Here is an 18,893-nt window from a genome sequence, read left to right as displayed (position 1 = left end):
CGTGCAAGTGACAGACCACGGAAACCAGCGTGAGCAGAACTTTCGATACTGTCGACTCGATTTCGGGCAGTGGAACGAGCACCGAGATGAGCAGCTGCCGCCCAGTGTCGACAGCAGCCACTCTGCGATTGCTTTGAATCAACTGCCCGACTGCGTGGACGCTGTCGTCTTCAGTCGATGCTTGTGACCTCCCTTGCTGATCAGCATCAGCCACACCAGTGTGGCCATGGTCAAATATCTGACACCATTCTGCTGTGGCTGGGCGCGACGTTGCGTTTCTTCCACATACCGCCAGAGTTTCAAGGTGGACCTGTGTGGAAATTAGACGTTTTGCCCTCAGGAATCGTACTGTCCTGTGTACTTCAACTTTAGAGCTCGTGTCCAGTTGCCGCGCCATACAGCTCCCACATATGATGCTCCTGTTCTTCGAAAGTGAAAACTGTTCCGAAAGTCGAAAGGTTTCAATTGAGGAACACCAACGCTAATACAAACAACTTTCACTTTCGTAGAAATTTTACGTAATAAATACGCCTCGTAATTTTATCATACTTCGTTAAATAGAATGTTTTTAATAGAACTAACTATAGTATTACAATCAGCACACTGATAACTGAATACCATATTATAAAATTTACGATGGAACATCTTTAAAGAAATTCAGATATTTCCAGAACTTAGATGATTAAACATTACTATTTAATAGGCACTATTAAAGAAATATAAGAGGTCCATTCAAATTCTAAGGCCTCCAATTTTTTTTACTAATTAACTACTCACCCGAAATCGATGAAACTGGCGTTACTTCTCGACGTAATCGCCCTGCAGACGTACACATTTTTCACAACGCTGACGCCATGATTCCATGGCAGCGGCGAAGGCTTCTTTAGGAGTTTGTTTTGACCACAGGAAAATCGCTGAGGCAATGGCAGCACGGCTGGTGAATGTGCAGCCACGGAGAGTGTCCTTCATTGTTTGAAAAAGGCAAAAGTCACTAGGAGCCAGGTCAGGTGAGGAGGAAGCATGAGGAATCAATTCAAAGTTGTTATCACGAAGAAACTGTTGCGTAACGTTAGCTCGATGTGCGGGTGCGTTGTCTTGGTGAAACAGCACACGCGCAGCCCTTCCCGGACGTTTTTGTTGCAGTGCAGGAAGGAATTTGTTCTTCAAAACATTTTCGTATGATGCACCTGTTACCGTAGTGCCCTTTGGAGCGCGATGGGTAAGGATTACGCCCTAGCTGTCCCAGAACATGGACACCATCATTTTTTCAGCACTGGCGGTTACCCGAAATTATTTTGGTGGCGGTGAAACTGTGTGCTTCCATTGAGGTGACTGGCGCTTTGTTTCTGGATTGAAAAATGGCATCCATAACTCCATCACCACATGTTTCCTTCAACCGTCGATAAATTTTAATTGGTTTCACACAACGGAAATTCAGAAAACGAATGATTGCACGCTGTTCAAGTAAGGAAAACGTCGCCATTTTAAGTATTTAAAACAGTTCTCATTCTCGCCGCTGGCGGTGAAATTCCATCTGCCGTACGGTGCTGCCATCTCTGGGACGTATTGACAATGAATGTGGCCTCATTTTAAAACATTGTGCATGTTTTATCTCTTTCCAGTCTGGAGAAAAAAGATCGGAGGCCTTAGAACTTGAATGCACCTCGTAAAGCGTTAATGTCAACCATTTGTTTCACTATTTGTTTATACTTACTTCCTTTATTTTCAAATAAATGATGTGATGAAGAAACATTATAATTACATGTTCCCATAGATGTAATACTTGACAGTAGCTGAAAATAAATGCTTTTATTAGTTACAACACACAATGACTGAAATAAAAATGCTAATACCTTGTCACATGTATCATATAGCTGAAATCAGTCTTATAATCACTGATAATGGATATTTATCCAGAAATGGATAAATATCTCCCCCCTCCCTCGTCGCCGAGAAACATTTCAATAACGGAAACATCATTCCTTTTCGGGCTTTGAATGTAAGGGTCTCTTTTTATCCCTTCATTCTATAGGTTGGCGACATGTCTATGTAGGAAACGAGCCAGGTCGCATTCCCGTCGTGCTCACTCAGCGCTCTCACAGTTTGCTCACTCGCTTTGCGTATCTCGTTGGAAGAGGTCTAGACACATATTGTCTCGGAATGGCCCTTTGTGAGATGCCGTGTTTCTGTGGTACTGGAATTCTCTAACGAGCTTTACGGTGCAGGTGAACAGATACTGTTTCTCTCTCACCGCAGTAATTCCGTTTGCCGCAGTTAAATTAGAGAGCTACGAGACAGGAAATTGATACGTGCGTCGTCAGGGAGCAGAGTCAAACGCCAGCTACAAGAGAAGTGAACGTCTCGGTACAGCCTCCCGACATTGTGAGAGGAACTCTATCTCACTACCCATTCGTCCAACCTTTCCTTGACAGATGAGAATGCATTAATGTGGCCACGTACGTCCGTGCTGAGGCCCCTCGACAGCCACATGGCTGAGCAACTTTATGAAACTTCCCTACACTTCCACTTCTTCCCAGATTCTGCACTACATACACAGCAGGCAATATAAATCTGGCGCAGAAAATATTTCATGTGATGTACGCTAGACAACCCAACATAGCTGCACCCAGATGGACGATATTAGTTGCTCACCCTATATTAAGGGCATGAAACATTTTCTGAGCCGTATTTATCTTGTGCACCCTCTATAAACTTCCTAAACTGCTGTATTAAGCGTGGCGGACGGTATGTCTTACCAGTACTGGCAATTTTCTGCCCTAACTCACTCTCACGCCTGCATTCTCCCTAAACCGTCTTGTCTTAGTCTCACTATCCCTCCGGTAGAACTCCGATGTTGACAGTACGGAAGTTGCTCATTCTTCTTCGAATAGCGATTCTCTACATGTGCACCCACGTCTGTATGACCACTCTATAATTCGCACTGGCCTACTTGCACATTTCATCGAACCCCTTTCACACCATTTCTCGACATTTCCATTCTCGAATAGCACCTGTAAAAAAAATAAAGATGTAGACCTTTCAATGCAACCTCTGAAGTGTCTTATTTTATTACAATGGTCATTTGCACCTATGTAGGTAGGAGCCTACAAAATGTTTTTACATCAGGAGGAGAAATACGATTTCTGTGATTCACGGTCACCAGATTGTAGAATGAAGGCTTTCACGACCGGGTGACATGGCTATTGATATACTTTTCGGGATGTGAGGTCGTGGTCCAAGAACTTTTCTGCTCCTTACGTTTCGTCCAGGACTGCGCTGGACTTCCTCAAAGGCGCTACTCCGCATTGTTATCTTTTGGTCTTCTGTTCCTTGGACGCAGAATTCTATTTACCTCTTTTCTTGAGTAAGCAACACATACTGACAGATATTTACACAAAACTTCTAATCATCATCCACAACAAAACAGGGGTGTCATAAAAAGTCTTGTCGATCGAGCGGAACGGATATGTACACCTGAACATTTGGATGCTGAAGTGAAACATCTGAAGCAGGCTTTTGAAAAAAAACGGTTACTCAAGAAAAGAGATAAATAGAATTTTGCGTCCAAGGAACAGAAGACCAAAAGATAAGAATGAACCACAACGACAGAAAAATACAGTAGTTCTGCCTTTTATTAAAAAAAATAACAGATCGGATCGGTAAGATTTTACAAAAACATGACATAAAACCGGTCTTTAAACCAACAAAGAAAATAGTAGTAGTAGTAGTAGTAGTTTTATTCATCCGTAGATTTCTTTTTACAAGGATATAGGACATGTCAAAGTATTTACAAGCTTAGATCAATTTACAATAAGCTAATTCGTATACACATATATTTACAGACTTCTAGTTAGAGACAATCATTAGATTTTACTCCTGGTATACAATAATTTATTTACGAATAACTCATTAAATAATGTAATGCCACACTATTCACTCATATTTCACTATCAGTCACTGCACACACTATACACACATTGTTTCATAACACTTCACTCATTACATACACACATACACACACACACACACACACACACACACACACACACACACACACACACACACACAGGTGATCCTTGGGCCATTTTCTGTACTGCAAGTTCCCATTTGCTATCCTGAAAAACTGAGTCAGCATCCCTTCATAATGAGTGAGATGTTGAGCTCAGAAAGAGGAAGAGGTGTTAGTATTGTGCTATGCATAGCTTGAGGGGAGAGTGTCTCTAGAAAGGAAAAAAGAAGAAAAATAATAAAGTGAAGGTGTTATGTGGAATATTGGATGTTTTATAATCATCATTATTATTATTATTATTTGTTTGTATAACATTTTTTTATCAAACCCCTACTCTGCTTTATCTAAGTAATCCTTCAATGTATAAAATGTATTTCATAACAAGTACTTTTTAGCTGCCTTCTTAAATAAGTGTATTTTTGAAATTTCTTTAATCTCTTTTGGTAATTTATTGTACAGTTTTATTCCTTGGTAGAAAATGCTGTTTTGAGTTTTATGTTTATTTTTTCTTGGTAAATGTAAGTTGAGTCTATCTCTTGTTGCATGGTCATGGACAGAGCTGTTTGTGCAGTAATTGCCAATGTTACTTTTGATGTGTACAACTGACTGGTAAATGTGTTCACATGGAGCAGTTAAAATTCCCAGTGTTTTGAACAGATCTTTACAATGAGCTCGACTACTATTTCTGGTTATTATTCTTATGGCTCTTTTCTGGAGTTTGAAAATTGTGTTCATATTTTGTGTATTTGTTCCCCAAAAAAGAATGCCATAGCTAAGAATTGAGTGTACATATGAATAATATGTAACTAAAAGACACTGCATGTTACACAGATGATAGAATTCTAAGGGCATAACATGCTGATGACATTCTGTTTGCAAGTACCTTTGTGTGTTCGCACCACTTCAGCTGAGAGTCAATATTCATTCCTAGAAATTTTGCATTTGTTACACAGTCTATAGAGGTGCCATCTCCATTTAATTTAACATTGTCATTTTTCCTGTTCAAACTGAAGTTCATGGCATTAGTTTTCTTTATGTTTAATGTCAATTTGTTGCTTATTGACCAATCATAAACTTCCTTGAGAGTTTCATTTGCTTTCTCGGTAAGTAGTTCTCTTGTTCTCTCAGTGACTATAATATTGCTGTCATCAGCGAAGAGAATTTTCTCACCATGAGTAACACTACTGGGAAAGTCATTGATGTATATCAGGAATAGTATTGGTCCTAATATGCTACCTTGTGGAACCCCTATATTAATATGTTTTGGTTCTGATAAGTATTTTACTAAATGTTTAGATCTATTTGAAGTATGTGTTATCTCTACTCTTTGTACCCTATCTGTTAGGTATGATCGAAACCAGTCATTAGCTACCCCTCTTATTCCTAATGCTTCTAATTTATTTAATAGAATCTTGTGGTCGACTGTATCAAAAGCCTTAGAAAGATCCAAAAATATGCCTGTGACACACTCATCTTTATCAAGAGCATTAAGTACAACTTTTGTGAATTCTACTATGGCTGACTCCGTATTTTTGCCACTTCGAAAACCAAACTGTGATTTGCTTAAAAGATTGTATTTATTCAGATAATTCATTAATCTGTCTTTCATAATTGCTTCTATTATTTTTGAGAATGCTGACAGCAGGGAAATGGGCCGGTAATTTTCTATGTCTTCTGCATTACCTTTCTTAAGCAAAGGTCAAGTACTACGATCTGTGAAGGATAAACGCCCTCTCCTGTCGACATGTGGTGTGTATAAAATTCCATGTACCTGTTGTAAAGTTTATATTGGTACTAACAAAAGAAGCGTAAATACGCGACTGAAAGAGCATAAAAATCTTTGTGGACTTGGAAAAATAGAAAAATCAGCTGTAGCCGAACATGCTCTTCAACCAGGCAACCACCAAGTGAAGTTTTCGGATACCGAAGTTTTATCTACAACGTTAAATTACTATCCACGGTTATATAGAGAAGCTAATGAAATTTATAAACATCACAATAATTTTAATAGGAAAGAGGAGGCTATGAAACTTAGCGATATATGGACAGTGGCTCTACAAAACTGCTAACAAGTTTTATCTTTGACAAGGTGGTAATCGATAGTCAACCTTATCTTTGCTATGGATTATCACCGCTCATCACGCGTCACCTGAACCACGCCCCCCTTTCTCACAATATATAAGTCGCTCTCAGACACCCGACCAGTCAGTCGGCAAGACTCAGCGGAGCAGCGCCAATGAGGAGGTCCAGCGCAGTCCTGGACGAAACGTAAGGAGCAGAAAAGTTCTTGGACCACGACCTCACACCCCGAAAAGTATATCAACAGCCACTGTCACCAGAGTCACGATAGCACAAAACGAGCGGCCCTTCTCCGAACTTTTTCGATGTCCTCCCTAAATCATAAGTGCTAAGGACGCCACATCGTGCAGCAACACCCCAGAAACGGACAGTAAAGGTTAGTTTAGCCTCTCTCTTTAGCGGATTTGTTGCATCCTCTAAGTTTTCCGCGAAGAAACTGGAGTCCTTAACTCGTCTTTTCCGCAGCATTTTCTGTGTGGCGCTTCCAGTGCAGGGCTTGAATCGACGACGTCTAAATTTGTGGTATCTGTCATAAAGCGAAATTCAACTGATTTGATTTGGTATTCATGTGGAAGGCTTTAATACCTCTCAGTGTATAGAGACAACTGGCACTTTTTACATCCTCTTGATATCTTGTCTAAATCAATTTGCAATTCGTTTCTATCTTCTGAATGCTTCACTAGACAGCATCATCTGCAAACAATCTAAGAAGACCGTTTTGTTTGTCTCTCAGGAAACATCGGGTACCACTTTTGCTATAGTCGATGACTTTACGCCAGTTACTACAAGCCGTAGTATTTCTGCTACATTTTCGTGCAGGTCTTGTTATGATCCTAGCAGCGAATATCTGAATTCGTTCGATGTCCATTAGATGCGATTTCTTTTACGGATGCACTGTATTTTGTCAGGAACTGTCCAATAATAGTTTCACTGATGCTGATCTTACGTCACCGTTGCATTTCATGTTGGTATTTAGTATTAATCAGTAACCCTCTTCCCCGCCCTGACCGAATTGCCATGTGTAAAATAGCTGCAATCGTATGTTACCTTAGAAATGAGTTAATTTGTTATATATTTGATGTTAAGCACATAAAACCTTTATTACTGCAGCCGCAAAATACCAGTTATGTCAATTTTGTTAGTTTCAGTTATTCACCGATGGACTAACGATAAAACTAAAATCAAAACCGATGCTCCATGAAAGTTATGACTCCTTCGTGTGTTCACTAGTTTAGGGCCCGCTGCTTCGGTTGCGTAGACTGAATAGTCTGCACAGATTTTTTTTATTCTTTTTGTTTGACCGAATTCTTTTGTTGTTCACAAACTGCACCACTTTCTAAGCTTTCACGCAAATTAAGGCCGTAAATAGAAACATTGTCTTTTCCGAATGTACTTCTGACCAAAGAGCAATTCTGATAGCCGAAATCCGAGGTTTTGTTAATCATGACTTTTGCGTTCTAGTGCAAAAATTTCTAAGCTTCCTTCTGTAACACATATATCTTTAAATCTGACCGAGAGGTGAAATAACTATTTTCTTAGAGCTAAATATAAAAGGTTTTCAGTATACTGGTAATCAAATAATTTCTAAAAACATTTCATCCCCTGTTTCACCCCCTTACGGTTTGAAATTTCAAAATCACCGAAACACTTACTTTTTTACTTGTAACTGCGAAGGTAAATACCAATTTTCATAGATGTAGCTTTAAAAGTACTTTATTTGTTTCTTAGTAATGATTTACTTTCAAAAAAAAAAAAAAAAAACTTTCATCCACTATTTCACTCCCATATAGATTAAATTTACAAAAATGATGTAACATGTATTTCGTTATTCCAGACCGAGGAAGCAAATACTAATTGTCATAGGTCTAGCTTCAAAACTGCCTCAATAGCGACATATTTTGAAAAGACTTTTCACCCCCTACTTCATCTCCTTAGAAAAAGATTTTCAAAAATTCCCTTCACAAAAGACGGCATCAGTGTAACATCAACACTCTGTCCAGATTTCAAGTTTCTATCCCTAGCACTTTGGGCTGGGCGATGGTAAGTGACTTAATCAGTCAGTCAGTCCGGTCGTTGTTTATATACAATATGTGATCAAAAGTATCCGGACACCCACAAAAATATACGTTTTTCATATTAAGTGCATTGTGCTGCCACCTACCGCCAGGTACCCAATATCAGAGACCTCAGTAGTCATTAGACATCGTGAGAGAGCTGAATGGGGCGCTCCGCGGAAGTCACGGACTTCGAACGTGGTGGGGTGATTGGGTATCACTTGTGTCATACGTCTGTACGCGAGATTTCCACACTCATAAACATCCCTATGTCCACTGTTTCCGAAGTGGTGGTGAAATAGAAACCTGAAGGGACACGTACAGCACAAAAGCGTACAGGCCGACCTCGTCTGTTGACTAATAGTTGAACAGGGTCGCGATGTGTAGTAGGCAGACATCTACACAGACCATCACACAGGAATTCCAAGCTGTATCAGGATCCACTGCAAGTAATCTGGCAGTTAGACGGGAAGTGAGAAAACTTGGACTTCATGGTCGAGCGGCTGCTCATGAGCCACAGATTACGCCGGTAAATGCCAAACGATGACTCGCTTGGTGTAAGGAGCGTAAACATTGGACGACTGAACAGTGAAAAACCGTTTTGTGTGGAGTGACGAATCACGGTACACAATGTGGCGATCCGATGGCAGGGCATGTGTATGGCAAATGCCCGGTGAACGTCACCTGGCAGCGTATGTAGTGCCAACAGTAAAGTTCGGAGGCGGCGGTGTTATGGAATGGTCGTGTACTTCATGGAGGGGGCTTTCACCCCTTGTTGTCTTGCGTGGCACTATCACAGCACAGGCCTACAGTGATGTTTTAAGTATCTTCTTACTTCCCACTGTTGAAGAGCAATTCGGGGTGGTGACTGCATCTTTCAACACGATCATATTGCACGGCCTGTGGCGGAGTCGTTACCCGACAATGACATCCCTGTAATGGACTGTCCTGCACAGAGTCCTGACCTAAACACCTGTAGAACACCTTTGGGTTGTTTTGGAACGTCGATTTCGTGCCAAACCTCACCGACCAACAACGGTACCTCTCTTCAGTGCACCACTCCGTGAAGAAAGGTCTGCCGTTCCCCAAGAAACCTTCCAGCCAGAGTGGAAGCTATCATTAAGACTAAGGTTGGGCCAACACTATATTGAACTCCAGCATTTCCGATGGCAGGCGCCACGAACATTCAAGTAATTTTCAGCCAGGTGTCCGGATACTTTTGATCACATATGGTACATAGAGATATGAGATCCTTTTGGTAAACAGTGCTTGATGCAGAACTGCTACCCCACGGACAATGAACATTTAATGAGCGATAAACTGTTCCCTTTTCACTATTTTGTGTGGCTGTAAGTGCGAAAATGTTTTCAAAATTTTGAAACTACGTTTAAATTTTTTCGGAAGTTGCTAACTGCTCTCATATCGAAACGCTGGAAAAGTATACTGTGGGTAAGTTGCGCTCCAATTCTAGAGAGTGTGTTTTTACACACACCTGTATGTTTACGATGTCATTTCTCCTGCACGAACAAAAACATAATTTTGCAGATGCGTTCATCGGCACGTGTGGATGCTGCCTTCAAAATGTGCTTTGAATAGAGTTACTAGTAAAGAAGTAAAATTGAAATGCCATGCATAATGTAGGAGTTTTTCTGCATGAAATGAGCAAAATTTTCGCGTTTAAAGAAGTAATTGTTCATTTTTTCTCTCATTTTTATGTGTCAGCGATAAAAAGTTTCAAAGAGGTCTGAAATTATCTGTAAAGTTTTCTGAAAGTCATTCGTGCACCGTGAATAGCGCTTCACTTAAGACACATACACAGTTCTGGCTTTATTGCTTAGCTTATTGTGTTAGCTTTTAACGCAAGATTTAGCTTCATAATTAGCACATATTAAAAATAAATTACAAATTTTTTAAATTCAGACTGTTGTTACATGAAATACTGAAAGTCAAATTTTAATTGATCTCGGAAGCCGGCAGAGAGGCAACCTGCAGCTGGAATGGGGATGTTTTGGACGTTCACATCTAAGTACACCAACAGTTCTTCAAAGAATCGTACTCCCACACAAATGAGTTAATCTCTTACATGTTTATCTTTAAGCTTGTAAGCAATAAAAAGTTTAGGAAAGGTTTGATGTTATAGTTAAAATTCATTGCTCTCATTATCAAACACTGGATGGGTAAACTATTCGCGGTATTCTCATCAGTTTAAGCAATAGCAAGAGTTTTGCGAATATCACTGTTTATGGCGCACACTGACATAATTTTACAGGTATGTTCGGTAGTATGTTTGGACATTCTCTGCAAACTGATTTGTGAATGCAGCTAGTAATAAAGAAGTAATAAAGTAAAACGTAGTGCGTGCTGTCATGCATGAAACGCGAAAGGTAGTAAGCGATAAACTTTTTTTCATTATTTTGTTGGACTGGGGAGTGTTAGCGATAAAAAGTTCTTAATATTTTGAAATTATGTACAAAGTTTATCGCAGGTCGCTAAGTGCTCTCATTTCCAAACACTGGATGTATAAAGTCTGGGTATTCGCGTCACTCTGGCTATTCGGTCTGTTCCACTGTCTCCAGATAAACAAACAGTTTCTATCACAAGCTGCGACATTGTCACGAATAAAACAGTGGCTCGTATATAGAATAAATTTCCTTTGCGTTACGTCTATTGTCAAAAAATGTTTTGTCAACAGATTACCGGTTTCGGTCCATAATGACCATATTCAGATCTGTCCGTTCAAAATGGTTATAGTAAAGTGGAGAAAACACGAGAGCCATATTTTAAAGGGCCTCAATACCAAGTTAGAGAAGGAGAAAGCAATGGTCATTCGTGCTGACAAGGGGGACACGGCAGTTCTTATTTATGAAGATGACTACATTAGGAAAACGGAAGACTTTTTTGAGGGAAACCATATTATAGAAATTCACAAAGACCCATCTGAGAAATTTCAGACTAGTTTGTGGGGAATGATTGACAGCTCCAATTTTTATTCTTAACGAATATGACTGTCAAACTTCCCCAGCTTAGATCTCAAGATTCACAAAGATGCAAATCCTGTTCGTGCGATTGTGAACAATGTGTCATCATCATGCTATAAAATAAAATATGTTTCTTAACAATAAACTTAAATCAGTTTACACGTTTGATAGTTATTTTGGAGTCAGAAATAGTTCTGACCGAGCAAATACAATCAAGGATATACATACATCAAATAATGGGACATTAGCACCCTTGGATATAAAAAACATCTACAGTAATGTCCCAGTAAAAGAGACTATTGACTTTTTCAGACGTAGTATCCTACCCCATAACAAGATTAGTACGGCTGAGTGTGCAGAACAATTTGAATTTCTAGAATTTGTCTTAGCTTACATTTTTTTTACCTTCCAATGAAACAATTAATTATTAAAAAGAAGAGTTTGGGATGAGCCTGAATGGTACTTTAACAGATATTTTTGTCAATGATTTAGAATTTAATTTTTTGGACACATTTCCACACCTAACTATAAAACAGTTCATTATAAACGGTATGTTGATGACATGCTATTAGTGACAGAAGGTGACACCAGTGAGGTCAGCACATCTGCCCAAGCATTGGGTAGCATGCACCCAAAAATAACTTTTACCAATGAAGTTGAAGAAGAGGGCTCCATTAACTACCTTGACCTTACTATTAGGAAAGTTAACAACAAACGTAAGTTTTCGATTTTTAGAAAACCTACTTGTGCTATAGTGTCATCAACGCCAGTTCATGCCATCCGGCACAAAAAGGCATTCTTCACCTCCATGGTTCACCGGCCCCTTCGTCTAACTTCGGAAGAAAGCAAATACGTAAAGAACTCAGCATTTTAAAGCAGATTGCGGTAGCTAACGGCTTTTCTGTAAATGACGTCACCGCCTCTATAGTAGGCTAAAGAAACGTATAACAAACAGCAGGCGCACGCACGCACACGCACGCACACGCACGCACGCACACGCACGCGCACGCACGCACGCACACGCACGCGCACGCACGCACGCACGCGCACGCACGCACACGCACGCACGCGCACGCACGCACGCGCACGCACGCACACGCACGCGCACACGCACACGCACACGCACACGCACACAAAACAGAACCAGTGAAGATAGAACGAAAACCTTTCCTATAAAATTTAAAGGCAAAATGACCCAGCAAACAGAAAAATGCCTTAAGGAGTCTGATGTCAGATGTGGCTTTCAGGTCAACAACATCCTAAAACTGCGAATAAAACATAAACTGAAAGGTAAGTATGACAAATCTGATGGCTGTGGAGTATACTGGATTGACTGCAGTAACTGTGACAAATATTATATGTGTCAAACGGGCCGCTCATTCAACGTAAGTTTTAAGGAACACTCACAGCCACTGAACAAATCTGCTTTGTGACAGCACGTATCTGAAACTGGACATTCCATAGAGAGCAATGAGAATTTTATGCATATTCTCCAGACAGTGGAAACACGCCGTGCTATTAATGCGTTTAATAAGCTCGAAATTTATACAAAAACAAAAACTGGTAAAGCGTCTTTGTATCCAATGCCTACTTTACTTCTTTGAAAATGGTTTACTCTAACCATTGAACACCTCTGTTATATGTAGCTTCTTGATAGTTTCACATAGTATAGAGTGCCTTACATATTTACGTTGTACGCATAACTCTAGTATTTTCTTGTTCCTTTTCTGTTCATTTAATATGCTGCATTATCTAGATAACGTTGTTCATGCACTGGAACGGAATTTTATCATTCTATTCTTGCAACGGCTTGCCGCAGGGTACGAGGGCCTCTCTGGCGGTCACGTTCCTCTATCCACCTCTCACCTATGCGTAATTCTGGCGTTAGTGCAAACAGGGGGCACTGATTATGCGCTGCAGGATGTTTTCTTTCATTGTGACTTCTTTAGCTATTTGCTTTATAGTTTTCATATTATTCTGTGCACTATGAAAGCTGTTTATTTCTTATGTCGTTATCTCGAATATAGGCACTTGAGCATATGTAAATTACTGTCTCTTAGCCCTTCATCTTTTTCACTCTTTCTCTTAACTTTTGTCGTGTTCTATTTCTTCGCTTTCTATTACTGTAATGCCTTATAACTTATGAGCCCATTACAGATTTTCCCGATTGTATCCCCCCTTTATTTTATGCTGTTCAACTAATCATTGAAGACTTGTGCATGCCTACAGTAGCGACATCTAGTAAACTTACAACACAAACATCTTGTGGCTACTGTACGGTAGTTTGCTTTGAACATCAGTACTGCTGACAACATGACAGTTGTTATTTGTATATATTTGAGGATGTTGGTGCTGATTTTCAATCTAACATTTGACGATGCCACTTGGCTACTGTGCTCAGCCTAGAGGTGAATAGTGAGTGCTACATTGCTGCTAAGGTACGACCATTCCTCAAGAACGTGCTGCTATAGAGCACCATCAGCCATCTCAATGGGTTCGAATGGTGGGCCTCTGAAAGGATGGATGGACATATCGACGGACTGGGCACAATGCGTCGGTGGCGTATCGTTGCTTTCAACAGTGATCTGTGGAATGTTTCCACACATGTACACCAGACTCTGGGCGTTCGCGAGGTCAAGGTCGATGCAATCAGCGAGTCGCAGTGGCAGACCGAACATCATCCAGGGGCAAAATCCGAAAACGTGTTGCACCAAATGTGTCATCAGGAACCACACTGCTCTCAGTTCGGTAGGAAAAGCATTGAGACTCCCTCTGAAATGGTGTGAAAATTCCGCCTGCGGAAAAGCCACTCTTAAGGGGCTCGAAATACGTAAGGCAATAAACGTTGGATAGGTCGCCAACTGCGAGCAGAATCCGAAAGACACTGCAGAGCGGTGTCCGGGAGTCGCTTATGCGGGTGAACCCCTCACGCTTTGTCGGCAAGAGACAGACGCCGCCCGCGTGGCTGTTTCCGCCGCACAGACGTCAGGCAGTAGGCGGGCCTTTATGGGTCGCTTTACGTCTGATGAACGGCGGCGCCCGGGGCGGCGTTTCACTTAGCTCCGGCCTCACCGACTGAGGGGTTGCGGCCATTTCCCGCGCCATCTTCAGGCCCGGTTTATTCTGTCGCCGGCCGCGGTGATAACTCTGTGTGTGTGTGTGTGTGTGTGTGTGTGTGTGTGTGTGTGCGCGCGCGCTGCATCCAGAGCTCGCGCTTGTTTCAGCTGTTTCGATCGATTCCTCGTTTGTGCTCCGTAATGTACACGGCCGGACAAAGAACCGAGTACGCAACGAGCGACTCGGCAAAAATGCGTGGGAAGTAACGCTGCAGGCGACGAGTGACGGTAAAGAAAGATTTGCGTTACAGAGTTGCCCACATCTCAAACGTAACTTAAACCAGACGCTTCGTTTTTTTCACTTTAGCTGTGACAAACAATAGACAGTCATTAATGGACAGAACGGTGGAGAACAGTGTGTGGTAAACTCTGGAGGTGGCCCTCGTTGAGCTGTGCTTGTCAAACATCAGATGATGGTATAATAAACATTAGAGTGTAATCAAACTGTGATACTAGAGAATACTTCCAATATTTATAGTCATGACTAAACTAGAATGAACAGTGACGTACAAAAATCGAACTGCAAGACAGCCACAAATCGCACTCAGTAGATTTTACTGACCGGTTTTGATCTGTAATAGTACAAGAGCGTAATGATAATTTCTGGAATTTAAAATGCAGTAACTGGCTGTTAATATTGCTCTTCGATAGAGGTGGAAATGAAACAGGAGCAATTAAGTAGTCAGAACTGGAGTCAGACGTTGCATAAAAAACTACAGTGATACGCAGTGGAATAATAAAGCAAATGAGGTGCATTCATGATTCAATCTGAGAAAATGTAATTTGTCTACAAATGAGAGTGCACATAAAAACGAAAGCAACCAATCCTGGAATTGCACTGGAATGTGTGAAATGAATGTCAGATTTACCTAGCAAAGATAAGGCATATACATAAAATCGCAACACAAATTATCACATTTATTTATTTAGTGCTTTCTTGGTGCCTTTAGACACACTGTTTGAATTTATATAAAAACTTGTGTTATCCTCGTTTTTTGGAAATTGGTTTATGTTGTACTGGATTACAAAGTTTTGTTTCAGCATGATAATAGTAAAAATCAGCAGAGCAGGAGAAATAGAAAAATGCAGAAAAAAGAAAGGACAAACCTTCGAAATATGCTCAGACCCACTGTAGATGAAAACATAAAGTACAAATTAAAAGCAATAAAGGGCTTTATCAAATAATTCTATAACTCTCAGACACAATCCGGAGAAGGTAGGTCACTCTCTTTAGCCATGTGAAAAGAAAGCAGGAATAAAAGAACCTTCCCTTACTTCAAGAACAACAGTAAAAGCACAAGAATCAGTAGATAAAAGATACTGAAAGAGACTGAGAAGAAGGAAACCTAACTAAAGAAAACGTTCAAACAGAAAAAAATACGTAACAAAACATTCCTTTATTGTTTCTGAGAATAATATAGCAAACGTGGAAGAATTTTCACATAATAATGAAACCAACAGTAGAGTGAGAAAATGAAAAAGCATTTGGAAGATAGGTTGAAGAACCTCATTCAAACGAACATCTCCTCTTAATAACTGTTTTATGTGGTACCCGGTTGTCTGGATTCAGTGCAAGAAACAAAAATAATAATGATTAACTAATGGTAGAAATTATTATTAATATTAGGTGCAATATTAACCAAGAGAGTCTATGCATACATCGTGGCTGAAAACAGAAAAAAATATAAATGAATACTAGACAACTTAAATTGACTGCGAAGAAAGAAAGCCACTATTTTCTGTCGTGTGTGTGTGTGTGTGTGTGTTTGTTTGTTTGTTTGTTTGTTTGTTTGTTTGTTTGTTTGTTTGTTTGTTTGTGTGTGTGTGTGTGTTTGTGACTGTGTGTCTGGAAATTTCAGGTGATATGCACCTTCGTGCGATATGAAATTTTTCTTCAACGTTGACCGTTGCCGAGTTGGATCTTGATGCTGTGCCGACGTGGGGCTACAGGTTTGGTGTTATGCGGTTCTCTGACCTCAGTTGCTTGCGAACAAATTTCCTAACAACACATTATATTCATATCTTACAATAAATGAACTCCTCAACACGTCTTCATTCACATTCTCATTTGTAAGATTATGCTGTGAGGTATGAAAGGGCATTTGTCATTGTAAATTCGACTTGACGATGCTGAGGAATGGTTTTACTGACATTTTCCATAGTCATTCATATTCAGTAATTTTTTAATAATTTGGATAGTGGTTGGTCAGTATCGACTGGTTATACCGGACGGAAAAGGGAACCGGAATCTCAAAGAATCTGAATTGCCAAACATTTAAAGAAAGATTTGAAATGTTTTACCAAAACTATTTAGGACAGTTCACGGACTACAGCTAGGTCTAGTTATAGTTTTTAAACTTAGTTCTGACAACCACGTACGTTCAATCAAAGGGCTTTCTATCATTTTAAACTTGAGGTAAGTGGCTTTTCTTTACTTTTCCGCCATTTATAGACTTAGCTACATGTCACAGTATATGAGACTTACTTGATTATTCCTGTTTGATGGTGATTTCATACTGAGCTATACTACTTACGACAAGGCATTCTTATAGCATCAAAAACTATAACGATAAAGGTAACAGTGACATAATTAAAGAGGTAGCCGTGTTTATTTGGGAAAGGCATAATGCCTCATGAATTATACTAAATAAGTGTGTGCGACCTGTAGCGCAATTTTTAAGTTTATACTGCTACATGCACATCAGAAACGCTTCTAAAAGGAGAATTTTTTTTATTTCCCGCCGTTTTTACACCGAGTTACGTCCACTTTGATTGTAAAACACGATAGTAATTGCTGTAACAGGCAATCTGTCATGCATTTTATCCACGAATAGCGCTAGCTACATCTTGTAATAGGACACCCTTTTCTACCGTGACCTTTTCCTTTTATAAGTAGCCGATACCAGGATTAATCCCAAATCTGGTATAGGTGAACATTCTCGGGTGTTTAGAAACAGAACTTTTTGTCCCGTTCCGTATTTTTCTCGGTAAATTCCAGTACAGGAGAATTATGGCGAGAGCGTTTTTAATCTGCAGAAGTAAGTCTGCGAGTAACAAGCAGAAGAAATAGGGGCCAGTCGGTGTTTATTTATTTATTTATTTATTGATTCTTTGTGTCGTGTGTGCCACCTTTCCATGCATCCTTTCCCTTATACGGCCTTGGTCTGTATGACTGAGATATTATGTGAAGTAGCAAAAAGCTTTGATCAGAGGTCGTCGCATAGCATGAGTAGAGTGGTTCCGTGGCAGGATAGTGCCAACCTGTAAACGTGGACAAGTTTGGGCAAAGATAGTGTGCAAGTCAGGTCAGAGAGGTCGCGAAGGCACGAGTATTGACTCCGTCAAGTTGGCGAGCCATCCCGTCCACCACGTTTTGAACGAACAACGGTTAGGCGAGGTGTTCGCAGGCCCTCTTGTTGTGGAGACGGAGCTCTAGATTTTGGAAAAGGTAACTAAGGCATCAGAATGTCTCAAAACTGCTCGTTAATGAACTTCAGATGTTGAAATCAGGAGGTAGTTTATTTTCATACGTTAGTGTAATTTCAGTAAGAACTTTAGTTTGTGCCTTGGTCAGGCCACGCACATAGGCCTTAAGCTCACGGGAGTTCACTCATTTAATGTATTTTAATATGGTCTTTCTTTTACAGTAATATTTATGGTGATTTTTATTTATTTTTCATACGTTTGATTTCCCGACACGTGGTCGGTTGGAGCAACCGCTACATTAGCAATTTCGGTCTGAAAATGTAAAGTACTTGAGTGAATAACCATACGGTAGAGGGTGAGAGTAAGATAGAGAAGGAATAATCTCATGTGTCCGTGTGTATATCAGATAATAGATACCTCAACATAGATATTACCCAGTATGTAACGAATATCAGCCGCAGATTCCTTTATGGTAATACAGAAAATTGCAACTTTCTGCAAACGACAAGAAGTGGGCTCGTAATTTATCATATTCAATGGAGAATAACTTTATGATGGAATCACAAACTGACAAATATTGTCACGGAGCTATGTTTACAAATGCTTAAGACTACTTTATGGCAGTTACGACGTATCACTTGCACCAACGATTGTCGTCACTGCCATCTACTCCAAACGGCGAAAGGAAAGCTGTAGACATAATGGAATTGTTTATCAAAGACGAAGAAAACCATAAGAAATCAGTTTGAAACGGCACAGACAAGAAACAGACACACAAGTAGTTACAGCTATACAGTTAGACTAGGCTAATCTTATGCGCCGTGTTTGACCGATCTGTTTCAAATGTTCAGATGTGTGGGAGATCGGTCCCTAGACTTACACATTACTTGAACTAACTCACGCGAAGAACAACACACTCACACTCATGCATGGGGGAGGGCTCGAACCTCCGGCAGGTGTGGCCGATCTGTTTCACTTATGTCATTATTCGAGGGATCGTTGAGTATTTCAATTTATGCCTGACTGATACGTTAACCACCAAACGACAGAAGTGTCACACTACAGGCAGGCGGAGCTAATCTAACAGAATTTTAGTCAAGCTCGTTTGATAACGAAACACAATGGTGACGAAAAAGTAATTAATGGGGAACTGTTTCCAACTGTCAAGACAGGAAAGCACTCCAAGAGACCAGAAATGTTAGCCATGTGTCACAGAAACGGATCTTCATTC

Source organism: Schistocerca gregaria, chromosome 3, assembly GCF_023897955.1.
Source record: "Schistocerca gregaria isolate iqSchGreg1 chromosome 3, iqSchGreg1.2, whole genome shotgun sequence".
NCBI lineage: Eukaryota > Metazoa > Arthropoda > Insecta > Orthoptera > Acrididae > Schistocerca > Schistocerca gregaria.
This window is presented reverse-complemented; position numbering follows the sequence as displayed.